We start from the raw sequence: 21,124 nt of genomic DNA, 5'->3' as shown, positions 1-21,124 counted from the left end.
TAGCACTGCTAGGGATTTACCCAAGGGATACAGAAGTGCTGATGCATAGGGGCACATGTACCCCAATGTTCACAGCAGCACTTTCTACAATAGCCAAATCATGGAAAGAGCCTAAATGCCCATCACCTGATGAGTGGATCAAGAAGATGTGGTATATATACACAATGGAGTACTACATGGCGATGAGAAAGAATGAAATATGGTCATTTGTAGGAAAATGGATGGACCTTGAGGGTGTCATGCTAAGCGAAATAAGTCAGGCAGAGAAGGACAGATACCATATGTTTGCATTCATAGGTCTAACAAGAGACCTGGCAGGGGACCATGGGGAGAGGAAGGGGGAAAGAGAGCGGGGTACAGTGAGGGACACAGATCAAGGGAGACTACTGAATACTGAAAACAAACCATGGACTGAAAGGGGAGGGGGAGGGGGAGAGGGGTGATGGTCACGGTGGGGGGGTACTTGTGGGGAGAAGCACTGGGTGTTATATGGAAACCAATTTGACAATAAACTATTATTAAAATAAATAAATAAGTAAATAAAAGCAAGCCAAGAGCCAGATTCAACACAACCTTTGCCTCAAGCCATAAAATGGGTGCATGTTCACACGCACCTCTTACTCAATGCACAGATGGATAGATGCCCGTTACACATTTACTTACATGTGTCTAGGGCGCTGCAGGGGTGAGGACCACAGTGAGACTCAAGAACTCTGGTGTTTAACTTTAGCATGGTTTCTAACTACTTTAAGGGCTTGTTAAACCCAGATCATGGAGCTCTACCCACAGAGTTTCAGATTTAGGAGGTCTGGGGTATGGCCTCAAAATTGCAGTTCTAGTAAGTTCTGAGGTGACACTAACCTCCACTTTGAGAAGCCCCAGCTTATCGTCATATGATGAGGTCACCAGCAGAAAGCAGGGGCAGCGCCATGACAGCCTTCACAGGCTCAGGCTGGACAGTGAGAGTACAGTTCTGCCGCTTCCTGGTGGAATCACCGTAGGAAACTTGTTAACCCTTCAGTGTCTCAGTTTCCTCATAAAATGGGCATGATGGTACCTAAATCCTGGGATTGATGTAAGGATTAAAGGAGTCAAAACGTGCAAGGTGTTCAGACCATGCATGGCACATAGCAAGCACTTTGTCATTGTTTTTCACTGAAAAAGTACAGATCCTGGAGTGAGACAAATGACTTAGACTTAGTACCTTGTGAAAGTCACTTAACCATTCTGAGCTTCAGCTTTTTTATTGTAAAACCAGGATGAAAATATCACGTCTCTTACAGGGTTCTTGTGAAGACTCAATAAGCTAACACCCTGGCTATTAAATCTTGGCAAACAAGGGTGTAGTCAGACTTGGGGTCCTCTGTCTAAATGGGATTTCTGCTGGCGAAGGTGCTGCCCTCTGCTGGGTAAGGATGCATTTTCAGAAATTCAGTTGATGTTCCCAATTCAACCAAGCAAAAAAGCTAACAATCTTCAGCAAGTTTATATTTTTTGGCTGCTGTGACCAAACATGGTTGAATTAAATCACCGTCAGTGAATGGTTTTCCTCACCTGGCAAAATAACAAGCCACTTGGCAACTTTCTTTGGCTGCAGCCTCATTTCAACTTTCACTTTTATGAAGAAAATTGGCTGTGTTGTGATATCCTGTTTAAATTGTCTACTTTTCAGGGTGCTGGGTGGCTTAGTCAGTTAGCATCCTACTCTTGACTTCGACTCAGGTCATGATCTCACTGTTCAGGGGTTCAAGCCCCTCAATGCTCCACACTGATAGTGCGGGGCCTGCTTGGAATTCTTTCTCTGCTCTCTCTGCCCCCCACCCAATAAATAAATTTTAAAAACTAAAAAAATAAAAAGTCACTGGTATAATTTAAAAAATAAAATAAATTTTCTACTTTTCACGATTGTTGCTTTCCTGTGAGTTGGGAATATTGGGATGACTGCCTAGTCTGGTAATGGGCATGTACTCCATGTTCTTTCAGCACCACCGTAGCGGCTAAGTGGCAAGAAGCTCTTGAAACCCTGTAGCATTCTGTTGGTGGGAACGTAAACTGGTGCAGCTGCTCTGGAAAACAGTGCGGAGGTTCCTCAAAAAATTAACAATAGATCTCGCCTATGACCCAGCAATAGCACTGCTGGGGGTTTGCCCAAGGGATACAGAAGTGCTGATGCATAGGGGCACGTGTACCCCAATGTTCATAGCGGCACTGTCAACAATAGCCAAAACATGGAAAGAGCCTAAATGTCCATCAACTGACAAATGGATAAACAAGATGTGGTTTGTATATACAATTGAGGACTACATGGCAATGAGAAAGAAGGAAATCTGGCTATTTGTGGCAACCTGGATGGAACTCTAGGGTATCATGCTAAGTGAAATAAGTCAGGCAGAGAAAGACAGATACTGTATGTTTTCACTCATATGTGGAACAGGAGAAACAGAGGACCATAGGGGAGGGGAAGGGGAAAAACCAGTTAAGGAGAGAGGAGGAGACAAACCACAAGAGACTCTTAAATACTGAGAACAAACTGAGGGTGGATGGGAGGTGGGGAGAGGGGAAAGTGGGTGATGAGCACGGAGGAGGGCTCTTGTTGGGCTGAGCACTGGGTATTATATAGAAACCAACTTGACAATAAACTATAATTTAAAAGAGAAAGAAACACTGTAGCATTATAACATGGTCGCTGTGATTGGTAATGAGCCAAAACAGCCAGACAATACATACATGAGCAAGTGTCCTCTGTGTTTTGATGAACCTTTATTTATTAATGATGAAATACAAATTTCTTGAAATTTTCAGGTTATAAAATATTATTCTTCTTTGATTTTTCTCAGTGGTTTATAAAAGTAAAAATCACATACAAAAATAGGCGCTGGCCAGTTTGCGTCTGCAATCTGTACTTTGCAGACCCTCATCTGAAGTCATCCACCAGGGTCCATCCACACCCTGAGGGGACCAGACTGGTGAGTTAAGCAGACACGAGGGTGATCCTATGCCTGCATTCTTCAGACCCCTTAGATTGACACTATTCTCTGCCATTCCCCTGGATATAACATTGACTCATTGACTCTCTTGAGCCTCCACTTGGCTTTCCTTTCTATGGTGAATTTCACCATAGATCCGATATGTATTGAGGACTTTTGCATCAAGGTTTGTAAGGGATATTGGTCTATAGTTTCTTTTCTTGTAAAGTCTTTGTCTGACTTTGCCACCAGGACGCTAGACTCATAAAATGAGCTAGGAAATGTTTCCTTCTCTTCAATTTTTTGAAAGAGCTCAAAAAGGATTGGTGTCAGTTCCTCCCTAAATATTTGGTAGAATTCCCCCGTGAAGCCATCAGATTCAGAGCCTTTTTTTTTTTTTTTTTTTTTTTGTCAATCTCCTGATGAGTTACAGGTCTGGTCAGACTTTCTTTGTGATTCAGGCTTGGTAAGATATATTTCTAGGTATTTATCTATTTCACTTAGGTCATCCAACTTGTTGGCATACCTTGTTCATAGTACTCTCATAATTCTTTTTATTTCTATATGATCAATACTAAAGTCCCCTCTTTCATTTCTGATTTTAAGAATTTGAGGGGTGCTTGGATGGCTCAGTTGGTTAAGCTTCTGACTTCAGCTCAGGTCATGATCTCATGGTTGATGGGTTCAAGCCCTGAGTTGGGTTCTGTGCTGACAGCTCAGAGCCTGGAGCCTGCTTCGGATTCTGTGTTTCCCTCTCTCTCTGTCCCTCCCCCATTCATCCTCTGTTTCTCTCTGTCTCAATAATAAATAAACTTCAAAAAAATTTTTAAAAAAGATTTTGAGTTTCTGATTTTGTTTTTCTGAATCAATCCAGCTAAAGGTTTGTCAATGTTATTAATTTTTATAAATAATCAACTTTAGATTTCATTTATTTTCTCTATTGTTTACCTGTTCTCTACTTAATTTATCTTAGATCTCATCTTCATTATTTTCTTCTTTCGGGTAGCTTTGGGTTTAATGTGTTCTTCTTTTACTATTTCCTTAAGTTGTAAAGTTAGGCTGTTGATTTAAGATCTTATTTAATGTGGGCATTTAAGACTATGCATTTCCCTTTTTTTTAATTTTCATAAGGTACGTCAGTAATTTTTAAACTAATTATTATTATTTTAATTTACATCCAAGTTAGTTAGCATAAAGAGCAACAATGATTTCAGGACTAAATTCCTTAATGCCCATCACCCACTTAGCCCATCCCCCTCCCATAACCCTTGCAGCAAACGTCTGTTTGCTCTCTATATTTAAGAGTCTCTTATGTTTTGCATCCTCCTTGTTTTTATATTATCTTTGCTTCCCTTCCCTTATGTTCATCTGTTTTGTATCTTAAAGTCCTCATATGAAGGAAGTCATATGATACTTATCTTTCTCTGACTTTCGCTTAGCATGATACCTTCTAGTTTCATCCACGTAGTGGCAAACGGCAAGATTTCATTCTTTTTGATTGCCAATTACTAGTCTATTGTATACACATACCCCATCTTCTTTATCCACTCATCTGTTAATGGACATTTGGGATCTTTCCATACTTTGGCTATTGTTGATAGTGCTGCTATAAACATTGGGGTGCGTGTACCCATTTGAAAGAGCACACCTGTATCCCTTGGATAAATACCTAGTAGTGCAGTTGCTAGGTCGTAGGATATTTTTAGTATTTATATTTAATTTTTGTGTATGGTGTAAGAAAGTGGTCCAGGTTCATTTTTCTGTGTGTCCCTATCTGGTTTTCCCAACACCATTTGCTGAAGAGACTGTCCTCATTCCACTGGATATTCTTTCCTGCTTTGATGATGAGTTGGCCATACATTGGTGGGGCCATTTCTGGGTTCTCTATTCTGTTCATTGATCTGAGTGTCTGTTTTTGTGCCAGTACCATACTGTCTTGATGATTGTAGCTTTGTAACACAGCTTAAAATCTGGGATTGTGATGCCTCCAGCTTCAGTTTCCTTTTTCAGGATTGCTTTGGCTATTTGGGGTCTTTTCTGGTTCCGTACAAAGTTTAGGATTGTTTGTTCTAGCTCTGTGAAGAAGGCTGGTGTTATTTTAATAAGGATTGCCACATTTCCCTTTTCACACTGTTTTCACTGCATCTCATCAGTATGGTATGTTGTGTTTTCACTTTCATTCATTTCTAAATATTCTGATTTTTCTTGGGATTCATTTGTTTGGCCCACTGGTTGTTTAGTGTGCACTGTTTGATTCCCACAACTCTGTGAATTTTCATTTTCTCTGTTATTCACTATTAACTTCATCTTGTTGTGGTCAGAGATGTATGGTATCTTATCTTTTGAATTCTGTCAAGACCCTTGGTATCCTAAAATAGGGTCTCTCTGGGAGAGCGCTCTGTGTCCATTTAGGAAGAATATGTACTCTGCTGTTGTTCAGTAGAGAGTTCTATGTATGTTTATTAGATATAGTTGGTTTATTTCTAGTTGGTTTATTGTGTTGTTCAAGCCTTCTATTCTATTTCTTTATTTATCTTCCACTGGTTTTTCTTCTCTCCATTATTGAGAATGGGGTACTGAAGGTGGAATTATCTGTCTGTCCTTTCCGTTCTATCAATTTTTGCTTCATATATTTGATGGTCTACTATTAGGTGCATAAATGTTTACAATTATTCTATCTTCTTGCTGTGTTAAAATTTTTATTAATATATAATGTCCTTCTTTATCTAAAGTACCTTTTTTTAATTTAATATCCATTTTGTCTGATATTAGTATAGCCACTTCAGCTCTCTCTTAACTATTTATGCAGAATATCTTTTTCCGTTCTTTCACTTTCAACCTATTTGTGTCTTTCAATCTAAAGTGAGTCTCTGGTAGACGGCGTATGTTTGGATCTTGTTTTTTTCTCCATTCTGCCAATCTTGTCATTTGATTAGAGTGTTTAATCCATTTACGTTGTAAGTGATCGCCGATAGGAGAAACTGCTGTCACTTTGCGATGCTTCTCCTCATGTGCCTTATGACATTCTTGTCCCTCATTTCCTGCATCACCATCTTCTTTTGTGTTTAGTTGATTTTTTGCAGAAACACTTTAATTCTCTTCTCATTTCTTTTTGTAGCTATTTTCTTTGCAGTTACAATAGGAATTACATTTAACTCGGTCTTAGTGTGTTTGGGTCACGATTGTCATTGAGTGAACTGAGGGCTCAGCCCATCCAGATCCACAGCAGTCACCAAAGGCTCTTGGTCTTGTCACGAGAATGAATTCAAAGACAGACATGCAGCACAACAGACAAGAGACACAAGCAGGAAAGTTTATTAAAGCAAAAAGTACACTCTTGACATAGGAGAGTGGGAGAGAGAGATTCTGTGCGTGCGATCCAGCACAGAGAGAGTGAGTGATGTGCCCTGAGGGGTAGGTTTCTATCTGTCTCTTATTGACCATTGTTATGGGGTGAAATATTCATTACTTGGGGGCAGAGAACAGGTTTTCCTGCCTTTTCTTCCTAATTTGGTCAGGGAGTTCCTGTCATGGCAGCTGCCATCTTGGGCCTGTCTGGTTTGATCTAGCTTCTTGTGAGGTGCTGCCAGGACTGGCCTCTGACCTTCCCAATAGCTGGTCACAACTTGTTTGTTGCTGATGCCCAAGTATCCTGTTAGAGCCTGATTGGGGCACCTGGGTGGCTCACTGGGTTAAGCTTCTGACTTCAGCTCAGCTCATGATCTCATAGTTTGTGAGTACAAGCCCCATGCCGGGCTCTGTGCTGACAGGTCAGAGCCTGGAGCCTGTTTCAATTCTGTGTCTCCCTCTTTCTCTGACCCTCCCCTGCCAGTACTCTGTCTCAAAAAACAAACTATAAAATTTTTTTTTAATAAAAGAAATTCTTTAAAAAAAAAAAAAAAAAAAGGACCTAACTGCCTACTCTAGTACTAGAACAAAATGCCATTAGGGGTCTGGCTTGAAAACAATAAAAATTTGCCTCTCACAGCTGTGGAGGCCCAGACATCCAAAACCACAAATTTGGTGTCCAGTGAGGATGCACTTCCCAGTTCATAGACAGCTCTTTCCACTGTGTCCTCATATGAAGAGGGGAGGGAGCACTTTAGGATCCCTTTCCTAAGGGCACTAACCCCATTTATGAGGGCTCCACCCTCATGACCTAAACAGCTCCTAAAGGCCTCACGTCCAAATATCATCACATCGAGGGTTAGGTGTCAACATGTGAATTTTGGAGAAACACATTCAGTCTATAGCAAGATCTTAAAGGTATAACTCTAATTTAAACGTATACAGCTTAACTTCAACAACACGCAAAAACCCTTCTCCTGTACAAGTCTACCTCCATTCCCTTTCAGTTATTAATGTCACAAAATTACATCTTTGTGTATTATGTGTCCAAAAACAGACTAATAATCGTTTCTTATGCATTCGTCTCTTAAATCATATAGAAAAAGTGAGGAATTACCAAATCACAGTAACAATAATACTAGCTTTTATAACTACCCACATATTTTACTCCACCAGAGATCTTTGCTTCTCCATATGGCTTCAAGCGACTACTGTCTAGTTACTAATTACTAAAGTCTGTGTTCTTTCATTTATGTATGTGTGTATTTGTTTGTTTATTTATTCTTTAGAGAGAAAGAGGGGAGAAGGGCAGAGGGAAAGAGAGAAAGGATCTTAAGTAGGCTCCATGCTTAGTGCAGAGTCTGACATGGGGCTGTATCCCACGACCCTGGGATCATGACCTGAGCTGAAATCAAGAGTAGGACACTCAACCGACTGAGCCCCCCAACTGCTCCTCTTTTCACTTCAGTCTGGAGAACTTCCTTTAGCATTTCTCATAGGACAGGCTTTTGTTTATCTGAGAATGTATTCATTTCTCCTGCATTTTTGAAGGAGTTTCCAGGATATTGGATTCTTGGCTGACACTTATTTTTCTTTCTGGCTTCTAAGGTTTCTGATGAGAAATCTGCTGATAATCTTATTGGGGGAAATATGATTAATATTTAATATTAAATAAAAGCTTTAATAAGCTTCAATAAAGTTTTCTCTTAGCTTTATAGCTGTATTAATAATGTACCTTATTTTGTCATATACAACAGAACATTTCTTATAGTATCATGATGCCTGTTGAATTATAGCATCATTTTGAGACCAATCATTCATAATTTTAAAAACATGAATTGGATATTTTAAGATTAGTCATTGGAGCTCTTTAAAAGCCAAACCATATTCTAGATTTTCAAACTGGAAATGAAAAAAGGCTACAGAAACATCTTACAGATTTTAATTTCTAATAAGGGAAATAACAATTCCTGTAACCCACAGAGACAAAAAGCTCTTTGGAGTCCTTATTTGTGAAACCAAAAAGTAAGACTAGCAATGGAAATTATCTCCAGCTGTGACAGGCCCTTGCTTGCTTGACTTCATGACGAGCCTGTAAACATAAAACAAAACATACCTGGGTGTCTCGTCTGCTCTCCGCACTCTAACACGGCACTACTTCACTTCTGCAATCAGATGTGCGTGTAAGTGTGCACACATCAAGCAATTCTGTGACACTAGCTGGATGTCCCTTAATCTAACTCAATTCTGACACTATCTACCTGATGTTATTAGACCCCACATATTAAGGACCTCATCTCACATGGGGTACCTGGATGGCTCATTCGGTTGGGCTTTGGGCTTCAGCTCAGGTCATGATCATGTGGTTTGTGACTTCAAGTCCTGCACTTGACTCTGGGCTGACATTTGGAGCCTGCTTTGGATTCTATGTCTCTCTCTCTGCTGCTCCCCCACTTGTGCTCTCTCTCTCTCTCTCACTCTGAGAAATAATAAATGAATAAACTTAAAAAAAAAATAAAGGACCTAGTCCTACAAATTGTGCTTGCCCCTTTAGATGTCCGTGGCAAGTCCAAGGTTGTTGTTTATCTGTGCTTCTGACTGATTGGCAAACTCCTCTTTTGGTTCAATTAATTTGCTAGAGCAGGTCACAGAATTCTGGAAATCACTATCTACTTACTAGATTGCCAGTTTCTTATAAAAGGATATTGTTACTGGTTGAACTGGGGAAGAATCCAGGCCCTGGGACTCCACCCAGCTCGACCTCAAGAACCTGAAGTTTCTTGTTCTTGTCATGGGAATGAATTCAAGGACAGACAAGCAGCACAGCACATAAGTGACTCAAGAGGGAAAGTTTATTATGGCAAAAGGTACACTCTTGAGAGATGAGAGCAGATGACCTTAAGAGAGAAAACTGCATCCCAGGGTTTATGTTTCTATCTTTTATCAGCAATTGCTTTTTTTTATGTTTATTTATTATTGAAAGACAGAGAGAGCATGAACGGGGTAGGGGCAGAGAGAGAAGGAGACACAGAATCCGAAGCAAGCTTCAGGCTCTGAGCAAGCTGTCAGTACAGAGCCTGACGCAGACTTGAACCCGCAAACCATGGTCATGACCTGAGCTGAAGTCAGTTGCTCAACCAACTAAGCCCCCCAGGCGCCCCTATCAGCATTTGTTAACTAGAGGCAGAATATTCATTACTTGGGGCCAGTAGCAGGGTCTCAGGTTAATTTCTGCCCATTTCTGCCATAGGGTCCCTGTCATGGCATCTGCCATCTTGGCCTGTCTTCTTGTGGAGTACTGCCAGCACAGGCCTCTGACCTTCCTTTCAGTCGGCCAGGACTTCCTCATTGCTGACCTGCAGGTATTAAGTATCAGTTGCCTGCTGGGACAGTATGACTCAGGAATAGCCAGATGGAGAAGGTGTCCGGGGCACGGGACGGGGGAAAGAGCCCCAGAGCTTTGAGTGCCACTCTCCTCAAATCTCCACTAGCTCACCAACCCTAAAGCTCTCCAAACCCCATCCTTCTGGGGTTCTGTGAAGGCTCCATCACACAGGCAGGGCTGGGAAATCATTGGCTGCTGTGGGTTGAACTCAACTTCCAGCCGCTCTCCCTTCCCCAACCTCTAATCCTGACATTGTTCCCCTGGCAACCAGCCCCTACCCTTCAGGGCTTCCCCCAAAGTCATCTTATCAATAGATATGCTGATGTCATTGAAAGGGACATCTTATGAATAATAAAAGGCAGTTTCACTGCTTTCCTCACTTGGGAAATTGCAAGAGTTTCAGGAGCTCCATGGCAGGTATTAGATACGAAAGAGAAACTAAGGAAACGTTAGGATAAAATAGTCAAAGAGGGAAGGGTTAGGACTTGAGTTCCGTGGGTGGGAAAAAGACACATATTTTGGAATGATGCTGGGAGTGTTTGATCACAGCAAACCCCCTGAGGCATAAGGTCCCTCTTAAGAATGTAACAGAGGCAGTTGGGTGGCTCTCTTGGTTAAGCATCCGACTTTGGCTCAGGTCATGACCTCACAATTTGTGAGTTCGAGCCCCACGTCAGGCCCTGTGCTGAGAGCCTGGAGCTTGCTTCAGATTCTGTATCTGTCTCTCTCTCTCTCTCTCTCTCTCTCTCTCTCTCTCTCTCTCTGCCCCTTCCCTGCTCAAGCTCTATCTCTCTCTCTTCCTCAAAAATAAATAAACATTGAAAAAAAATTAAAAAACAAAGAATGTAACAGACACCACCTACATCCCCTCAGGTTTCCCTCAAAAATTTAACAAACTACCTAACTAAAAAAAGTAAACCATAAACTTATGTTGTGCGAGGGGCAGTATGATCCGTCTGACTCCTCACACAACGGAGTTGAGCCAGTCAGGAATGGACAGCGCAGCACCTAGAGTGATCCAGCCAATAAGGGTAGACGCTGAGAAGGAACCCCCGGGAAGGCGGGGAAGCGCTGACCGGAGCCTGGCTTCTAGTGGCTGCTGTGCACCTTCAAATGCCCCCTCTCTGTAAAGACAGCTTTGATACTACTCTTTCTTTCATCTGCTCTGTTAAACTTTTGCCTGCTACTCATTTTGTGTCCACGTCTTCATTCTTCCACCCAGCAAGAAAACAAATCCCGGGTATTGAGGCAAATTCCTGCAACAAGGACAGAAGAAGTCCAAATTATATATTTCTTATTATAAATCACAACATCACGCAGCCATTGTGAGGGAATGCCAAGCACCCTTATAAGACCATGGCCGGACCTAGGTTTTTGGTCATTTTAGCTCAGAAAGCTGGTTGTTTGTAACCTGAGGGAATTTGGCCACAATTAGCTTTGTCTTCTTTGGGTTTTTTTAAACTATTTTTTCCCTCTACTCTTTTTTTCCCACTCACTTTTCTTTTTTCTTTATTCTTTCCTTTTGTCTTTTTCTCATCGTTCCTTCTTTTTTTAAGTTTATTTATTTATTTGAGACAGAGAGAGAGAGACAGCGAAAGTGAGTGGGGAAGGGGCAGGGAGAGAGGGAGATACAGAATCCCAAGCAGGAACTAGAACTTACAAACCATAAGATCATGACCTGAGCCAAAACCAAGGGTCAGATGCTTAAGCGACTGAGCCACCCAGGTGCCCCTCTCATTTTTCTTTCTAAATAAACCTGGAGGTAATATCTTCCAGGGACATCTTGTTTTTCCCCCACATTTGTTCAGCCCCCCACCCCCCCACACCCCACCCCAAGATGTAGCTTGCATGAAATATGCTAAGCTAATTCTTTCCCCGATAATATCTGCAGATTTGAGTTAAATGACCTAGAAAACAGGCTGTCTCATATGTGATGTAATTTGGGTAAAAATTAATTTAAAAAAAAGAAAAAAAAATTTTTTTAATTAATTTTAACAAACCTCGCATAGAGGCACCCCAGGTGACTCAGTGAGTTAAGCGCCTGACTTCAGCCCAGGTCCTGATCGCACAGCTCGTGGGTTTGAGCCCCACATTGGGCTCTGCACTGACAGTGTCAAGCTTGATTGGGATTCTCTCTTTCTCTCTTTCCCTCTCCCATTGTTCCTACTCCACTTACGCTCTCGCTCTCTCTCAAAAACAAATAAACAAAAACTTTAGAAAAAGAAAAGTTATATAATGAGAAGGAAAGCTGGTAAATGCAAATAAAAAGGGGCAGCCAGATGTCCAAGGCCAGATACTCCCTTTGCACGATTTTGGTTTCTGCAATCTTGCTTGCCTCTTGCATCAGCCAGGATCCAGAAGATTCCCTAGTCCTGCCCACCCCAGAAGCACGGATGTATAAAAGATCAGTAAAACTCACCCGGATGCTCAGCCTTTGGCGGTGATTCCACTGTGCTGGCACCGGTGCGAAATAAATGGTCTTTTCTGACTCCCCAAGTGCTTGTCTCTTCCTGGGCGCCGAATGTTTGCTGTAACAATAAAACGGAGCCAGAAGGCCAGCAGAGTAAGCTCTCCTAAAGGAAGGGGAATTAAAAGAAAGAGAAGCAAATGATAAGAGACTCTTTGGTTGTTGTTGGTAATGTTTATTTATTTTTGAAAAAGAGACAGAACACAAGCAGGGGAGGGGCAGAGAGAGAGGGAGACACAGAATCGGAAGCAGGCTTCAGGCTCTGAGCTGTCAGCACAGAGCCCGACGCAGGGCTCCAGCCCACGAACCCCAAGATCCTGACCTGAGTCGAAGCCCAATGCCTAAGTGACTGAGCCACCCAGGTGTCCCCATAAGAGATTCTAAATTATAGAGAACAAACTGGGGGTTAATGGAGGGAGGTGAGTGGGGAATGGGTTAAATGTGTGATCGGTATTAAAGAGGGTCTTAGTGTTATGATGAGCACTGGGTATTGTATGAAAAGTATATGTTGAGTGATGAATCACTAAATTCTACTCCTGAAACCAATATTATACTATATGTTAATTGATGTGAGGAACCAAAACAGAAAGTAATATAGATAAAATTAAATATCCTTATAACCTGTGGCCTATTGAGAAATACAACACTTGAAGCAGGCAGAGCGTAACATTTCTCCAGAACTCCTTCCTGTTACAATGGTCGAGCTTTGCTAGAGGGAAACACAACCTTACCTTAACAAAAGCTAGGCCTCCGGGATCCCATGAGTCTTCTTTAAAGCACAAAAGTCCTTTTGGAATCTTCCCCAAGTCTTTACTTCCCTCAAGTCCCAAGTGTGTAATCAAATGCTCTTCACAATCCTAAGTGCAGCTCTTTCTGCCTGAGGGTCCTGTCCCCTTGGTTTAATAAAACCACCTTTTTGCACCGAAGACATATTCAAGAATTTTTTCTTGGCCATAGCCTTCAGGCCCCACGAACCCTACTGCCATTCCAAAACTTCATCAAGCTGATGGGGTGATTCTTAATTGAATGGCTTGAGATTTCACTTCTGAGAGAACCAAAACTGTAACGAAGCCTTAGTTTGGTGATACAGGGTTTAGCAGAAGAGACTCCATTTTGGACTGGTTGTCTTATTTTTAATAGCTTAATTTAAAAAGAATATCAACCAAATTCCATTTTCAGTACAAAGGCAGAGCCTGGATCAGTCTTCAATTTGGGTGCTCAGTGCAGGGAGACAGATAGGAGCTCCCAAGGTCTGGTCTTTTCCATACAAAGTTGTACCTGTTCTCCACTTTATGGAGCCTGTAATTTTGTGGAGAAAAGAAAATCTAATATATACTAAAATATAAAAACTTGTTGAGAATATTGGGTTAAAGAAAAATTCAAATGAGTAAATGTAAAAGTCTAACTGGTTTTATGCAATGATTCATGAGTTGGCCAGCATGCCGTCTAACACAGAGAATGAAACTCCAAAGAAATGTACAACTTGGAAGGCTTTTATAGGTAGAATTGAGGTAGAACAGTTGGTTATTAGCCAAAGAAAAGAAAGGGTTGTTGGAGGCAAGGTCACCTTCCCTTAGGGGAAAGATCAGGGAGGTCTTACCATGCAGATTACCTCTCTAGTGCTGATCAGGAAAATTCTGACCCAACTGATTCAAAATTCCACTCCTGGGAGAGAGGCTGAAACTGAAGTTCGGTTTAAGATGGTAAGTCTTGCAGAGGTAAGTCTTGCGGAGTTTAATATAAGTGATTCTGTTATAGGTCAACTTAGGGAATGTAACTCGATAACGAACATTGTGACCTAAAGTTAACCCCACCCCTTTACTAAGACTTGGCCCGGCAAAGTCCAAGGTGAGGTTAAAGTCACCTAACCTCTAGACACCTACACATCTTAGGTGTCTAACTATGATTGGACATTTTAAAAGGACAAAGAACTTTAAAACGATAGGTTACCATCAAAACTAATATCTGTGTATTACAATGTAATTGGCTACCATGAAATGCTGTGGATTGTAATTGGTTAACTAAATAATGACATAGTCTGTCCATATAATCTCACTGCCGCCTTTGTTTGGGGACATTCTCTGCACTTTCTCCTTACCATTAGGAGATCAGGTTTGGCCCGGCCATAAATAAAATCTTGCCTCGCTTCTATTCGGCGCATTGGTGGTCTTTTAGACATCACCCTGTAACAGACTCCATCCTGGCCTGTTGTTTTTTTAACAACTGTTAAAAAAAGAAGTACAGTGTTCATCCATTCTTTATTTGTTCACTCTTCAAAGTACCTGTGAAGTGTCTTGTCATTCAGAGCTGTTTTAAAATATAGTTTATTTTTTTATTTTTTCATGTTTATTCATTTATTTTTTGAGAGACAGAGAGAGCCTGAGTGGGGGCAGGGCAGAGAGAGAAAGAGGGAGAGAAACCCCAAGCAGGCTGTCAGCACAGAGCTCAAACCACAGCTCAACCCCACCAACCATGAGCCCATGACCGGAACCAAAACCAAGAATCTGACGCTTAACTGACTGAGTCACCGAGGTGTCCCTAAAATATAGTGTAGTCATAGAAAATTTTAGTTACAGTAAGGCCAACAGATCAGGAGATAACTGCCATTGAAAATATAATTTGTTTCCTACAGAAATCAAGAGGAGGGGACATGCCATGAGGGGGGCCACATAGGAAACACCAGGATGGGCCACGAGGCAAAGAGAGAGGGGAAATATAGACAAGACCCTTTACTGTGGTCTCTAACTGAAGTGTTGAAAACAAGACAACCGTTCCACACTGGAGTCACACGCTGACAGCAGGCGATGCTGCTGATTAGCTGGGAGATAGCTGGACATTTGACCACATTGTCTACATGACCTCTCTGTGTGAATCAGCATTCCCAGAGCAGAGTCTGAATTCCCAGGAACAGCGGCCCATGAGGCAAGAGTTCTGAGAGAGAAATCAGAAACCTCTAGTCCTCTTGAGGCAGACCCAGAACTAGCTCAAGCAGCACTTGTACCATTCTCTGCTGGTCAATACAGTCATAAGCCAGAGCGGATTTAGGAAGGTGGAGAAACAGACCCTACCTCTTGAAGAAAGAGGGGCAATCTTATGCATATAATAGGGCCATTGACTGTGGATGTCTATAGAAATGAGATACAAAAAATATTTCATAATGGATGCTACAATCTGGTGATGATTGCCAGGGTCCAACACAATCTGGCTGTGATCAGGGAACTCACAGTTAGGCATGGGAAACTGATGGATAAAAAGATCATTCTAGAACCATTCATGAAGGTTTGATTGAATGGAGGCTACTCACACAAAAACAGAAAACTGGACAAAATGCGAAAAACAAATACTTATGGTGGATGAGAAATGAGCAGTAAAACACACAAAGACTAATGGGCAAGACAGCAAGGAAGTATGGATTTCAGACAGAATATGTGCAAAAGTACCATGATGGGTGCATGAGGATCTGAGTTTTATATGTTAGACTCAGATCTTTGATTTATGGACAGGTGTGGAAAAGTTAAGTGTGGAGAACCCTTAGGATGTGGCTTTTCAGGATACGAATGAAAGACCAGATAGGAAGGAGGTTCACAAAATTCCTAGGGTAACAATGTATCTAGGTGGCAGACCCTAGGAATGCAAGGGGAGACATGGCAGCTCCAGGCCACTGCCACCTTACCCAAACCCCACCTGGGCACCATGACCCTCCCGTGGGGTTGGCTGCCTCTCCCACACAGCTTCTTTGTGTGTGTGTGTGTGTGTGTGTGTGTAGGGCAGGGGGTGGAGGTGGGGGGAACCTCTCTGTTGGATACCCTGGATGTCTCTCTTTCAACCCCTCTCTTTCCTCTCCTTCTCCTTCTCCATCTGTGTGTGTGGGGGGGGGGGGGGGGTTTCTTTCTCTGTGTCTCTGTCTTTGTTTCCCTGCCCTTCTCCTGGCTTTCGTTGTCTGTCTGTGTCGTGCTGACATCTGGTTGATGTGCTATCATCAGAGGTTCCCCAACCCCTCTCCTGTCCTTGAAGGGTATGTTCTGCTACCACTTCTGAGCTAGCAGGCAGTTCAAGGACATAGCCTTGAGAGAGTGAAGGACTGTGGAACCTCTCTACATAACATACATGAATAAATATGAAAGTCTTTATATAAGCCGGTAGGAATCTGGCAGGCATGTGCCGGGATCCACTCGCTCACAGTCACCTGTGATTTCCCTTGCGTATTAACCCCGCCGCCCTCCCAACTGGGTGGTCTGCCTTTTCTCCAGCTCTCCCTGCCCTGGGTGTATTGAGGCTGATACGGAAAATCTGCCACGAGATGGCGACAGGGTGAATCGGAAACACCTGTCCCTGATTGAGGAATGCGGAAGTGCCTGGCTATAAGTCCTTCCCTCTTGCTATTGCTCTGGGTTCAGACCTCTGAAGAAGGATCTTTTCGGACTCAGCCCAGGCCACCCCCACCCCCGCAAGGTAAAAGGAACCTCCTCCCTTCCAAGGTCTCCGAATGCTGCTTGGTTCTTCTGCCCAGTGATCCAGGTCAGATTCTGCATAAGGCCAGCTTCTAAACTAAAATTCCCCCAGGATTTTGAGGTTAGCTTTTCTCACATTCCTTTGTAGCTTTACAATGTATAGAACAGTATAGTTTCATTTTGCCTGACTTTGAGCATTATATAAATGGGGTCATATGTATGTATATATTCTTTGTATCTTGCTTCTTTTGCTCAATATTGTGTTCTTTAGATTCATCCTTATAGTTTTATTAGCTCTCTTATGTTTATTTTCACTGCTATATTCATGTAATATTCATGTATAGTACTATATTATGTAATAATATCATGGAACATAGTATATACCATATCATTACATGAAAATGCAATGTATTTATCCAGGCTACTGACAGAGAACATTTAGGCTATTCCCCCTTTGGGGCTTTTTAAGAAATATTTTTAAAGCTTATTTATTTATTTTTGAGAGAGACCACAAGTGGGAAGAGGCGTGCGTGCGCGCGCACACACACACACACACACACAGGATTCCATGCAGATTCCAGGTTCTGAGCTGTCAGGGCAGAACTCCATGCAGGACTCAAACTCATGAACTGTAAGATCAGGATTTGAGGAAAAGTCAGACTCTCAACCTACAGAGCCCCCCAGGCACCCCTCACGTTGGAGCTCTCTTTAATAAGGTGCTTATGAACATCCTAGAACATGAAGGTTGTGTTCACGTGCAATGTTTTCTCTAGGATACATTCTCACGAAATTCTAAATAAGAAAATCTCTATAAAATCTAACTCTGTATCTACTCCTGAGGTTGAGTAAAAGCAACTGTTATGAATCTCTTACCAGAATGTTAAATAACATAATTCAGCTGAATAAATTTGAAGATCTAATCGTCTTTATCAAGCAATTCACAAATCAGGCAGCATCCCACATAGCAGGTAGAGAGGAGCTCCAAGGAGTTGTACAAGGAAAAAGGGATATTTAAATGAAGGAGCTAAGGGCAAGTAAGTTTTTATGAGAGGGGGAGGGACAGGAAAAGAGAGAATGGAAGGAAGAGAGAGAGAGAAAGGATGAAAGGGTTGTTCTATTCAAGGGCACCTTTCCTTGGGGAGGGCGCATGCAGAGGGTCTAACTGGGTGTATTACCTCGGCTTTTGGCTTTCTTGAGGGGAAGGATAGACAGGGTCCATAACAGATCACCTCATTGCTACTGACCAGAAAACTGCTGACATTTCCCGGGGAGGTTGGAATTGCTGTTAGGTTAGGTATTAAGCCCAGGTTGGTGACTTACCCTAATTGGCTCCTTCTGGTCCTGTGGTTTCTTGTTAACAAGAATCCTAAAGACTCTCAAAGGCACCGAAACGTCCTCCTGCCTCCAAGTTTTAGCATTCAGTGCTGATTGAGATCAAAGTCCCAGGGACTCTCTCCTGCCCTTCTTCCATTCTTCCCCATCTCTTTGCCCAAGGGAGGAAAGAGGTGTTTTATTTCCCAACTCTGCTTGCACTTCCTTCACTCTGTTTACCAGAGGGATTTAGCTAAAAACAAAATAGGCTCCAGGTTTGATGCTTTTCAGGGGCTCCCTGGTACCTGGGTACAAAGTCCCAGATGCCTAGTGCAGCGTCAGAGTCGTCTCTGATTGCCAGCCTCACACAGTCCTGCTCTTCCTTTTGGGAGTCATACTCAATGGCTTATTGTTCCCACTCCCACCCATGATCGTCTGCTCGCCCCTGCCTCCACCACACTGATCTTTCTGCCTGGAGCCGCTTTCCCACATCCCGTTTTCCACAGAAGCTCCTACCCCTCCTCTAAGACTCAACTCAAACATCATCTCCTCCAGGAAATCCTGCTCCTTGCTGCTCCCTTATCCTCGGCCAGGCTGGGTACCCTTTGCCTATACCCCCGTATCCTCAGGCACTTGTCTCTGTACTAACGTGCATTACTCTGTGTTATAATTGTCTGCCCTCTGGGCGCCTGGTGGCTCAGTTTAAGGTTCCAACTTGGATTTAGGTCATGATCACAAGGTTTGTGAATTCAAGCCGGTGTTGGGGTTTGTTCTGACAGCTCAGAACCTGGACCCTCCTTCAGATTCTGTCTCCCTTTCTCTCTGCCCCTCCCATGTTCATACTCTGTCCCCTTCTGTCTCTTAATAATAAATAAAAATGTTAATGTGAGATTTAATAGATGGAGGCAGAGGCGAGAGGAGAGAGAGACCGAGTTAAGGAGCAAAGAAAACCTTTATTGGAGTCTGCAGTCCCTGGGCGAGGATCTCTGACTCCAGGAGTGGGAAGTCAGGAAAGTCACGCCTGGTATGGGAGGGCAAGATGTTTTAGAGGTGCAAGAGTTCTGGGATTGATCTCACGTGGGCAGATAGCTAAGTAAGGGCATTTTTGGACCATGGCAGGGTGGGATTGGCTATTTCCTGTTGGCGGGGTGAGGGGATGCAGGAATTCCATGATACGCTACATTTCAAATGACATGAGACATTCCATATCTGAGAGTGGGGTCGTCAGTGCCTGGTCGGTGCCTGGTCGGTGCCTGGTCGGTGCCTGGTCGGTGCCTGGTCGGTGCCTGGTCGGTGCCTGGTCCTCTTCTCCAACCCCCAGTAAAATGGCTGCTTGGTCACCCTCCTAAGGTAACTCTTACAGTTAAAATACTCTATGATTTTCAGCCTTCCCACTCTACTGGGAGCTTCTCCCCCGAGATGAGAAACCATTCCTCATTTACCTCTGTACTTTCAGAGTCAAATACAAATACAATGGTGTGATGGTTAGTATTATTTATAAACTGGACAGAATCACAGGGGTGCTCTGATAATTTGGCTAAACATTATTTGTGGATGTGTCTGTGAGGGTGTTTCTGGATGAGATGAGCATCTGTCTGAAACAGACCACCCTACCCAAGGTGGGTGGGCATCGCCCAATCTGCAGAAGGCCTGGATAGATCAAAAAGGTGGAGGAAGAGAGAACTTGCTATCTTTGCCTGACTCCCGGAGCCAGGACACTGATCTTCTCCTGCCCTGGGACCAGAACTTAATACCACAGCCACTGCTGAATCCGAGGACTTCAGACTTGGCCTGGGACTGTAGCAATGGCTTTCCTGGGTCTCTCCCCGGCTCAGCCTCCAAGATCAATCGAGCCAGATCTTCTTCTTCTTTTTTTTAAGGTTAAACAGGCATGTTTTATTATCAAATGTAACAATTCTATGACAACTCAGTAGTATTGTAGTTAAGTATTACATTATCTTTAGGATTTTCAGAGCTCTGGGCAGACAGCATCTTAGCGGACCAAGTATAAACAACTCATTCTGATTCTAAGTGCCAGCAGTCAGCAGTTTTCAGAGAAAATGGTTTTTTTTCTTTCTTGTATTTTCCTACTACAGTTAAGAGCCATTGCTGGTCAAGTGAAGAGGGAATATTTGGCTTCTCCTTTCAAGGTGTTAATGAAAGCAATGCAAAGGAAGTAAAAACAAAAAAATAGCAGCCACTTAAGTCTTCATGGCATTGTATTTAAGCCAAAAAAAAAAATAGGAGTAACTTAAAAACACGTGTGCACTTAGTTAATCAAATCCTGTTTTCTTCTTCAGAGTTACATGTGGCAGCAGTACTAGCTGGCTAGTGTCTAATATTGCTCTTTTGTACATACACGTGGCTAAACACATGGTGCTAAACACCGATAGCATCAGTAACTGCTCTAACCCCTTTGGTGTTTACCTCTCAGTCCACCATGCTGACTCTAATCCTATGCTTTTAAAAGTTTTAATTATTTGACAGTTCAGGCATTCAGAGAAAGGTTTAAGGGTATATCTTAATATTTACAAGCATTCACTTCATTTGGTATATTGCTTTCTAGAACACTGTTCAAATATTCTCATTTTGTGATATTAAAAACTATGGAATTTCTCTTTATTAAAGTCCGAACCATCAGCAGTGGGAAAGGTACAATATAACGTAATACATATGAAGCAACAATGTTCAGTTTCAGTTTCCATTAGAAATTACTACTGTGCGTAGCTGCTTCATTTTTGGTTTTGCATTTTGGTCCCTAGTTCATTATTTACAACTGGTACCTGTTGAGGAAAAAGATGCAACTTTTAAGCCTTGTATGTTTTGCATTGGGTGTGCAAGGCCTTCGAATTTATCCCAGGAGGTCTTAAAAATCATTCTCATTGGCTTTTAACTATAAGACATCATGATGGCCAAGATAGCGGGAAAATAGTAGTTTTATTTCTTAAGTGTGTGACTTAAGTATTCCAAGACCTTATTCTTGAATTACTTAGTAAGAGAGCTCACTCGTGCAGAAGATTGGGAAATGGAGATAGAAAAATGGAAACACAGAAAGGAACACAGTTCCTGATGGAGATGGTAGACATGAGTATTTTTGGTCCAAGATGTAAAACTTAGGAAACACCTATGATGTCACAATAGCTGGAAGAGTTGGAGTCACTTGATTTCCATTTCCATTTTATTTATTTATTTATTT

This window comes from Suricata suricatta, chromosome 2, assembly GCF_006229205.1.
Source record: "Suricata suricatta isolate VVHF042 chromosome 2, meerkat_22Aug2017_6uvM2_HiC, whole genome shotgun sequence".
Taxonomy (NCBI): domain Eukaryota; kingdom Metazoa; phylum Chordata; class Mammalia; order Carnivora; family Herpestidae; genus Suricata; species Suricata suricatta.
Note: the sequence above shows the minus strand (reverse complement) of the source record.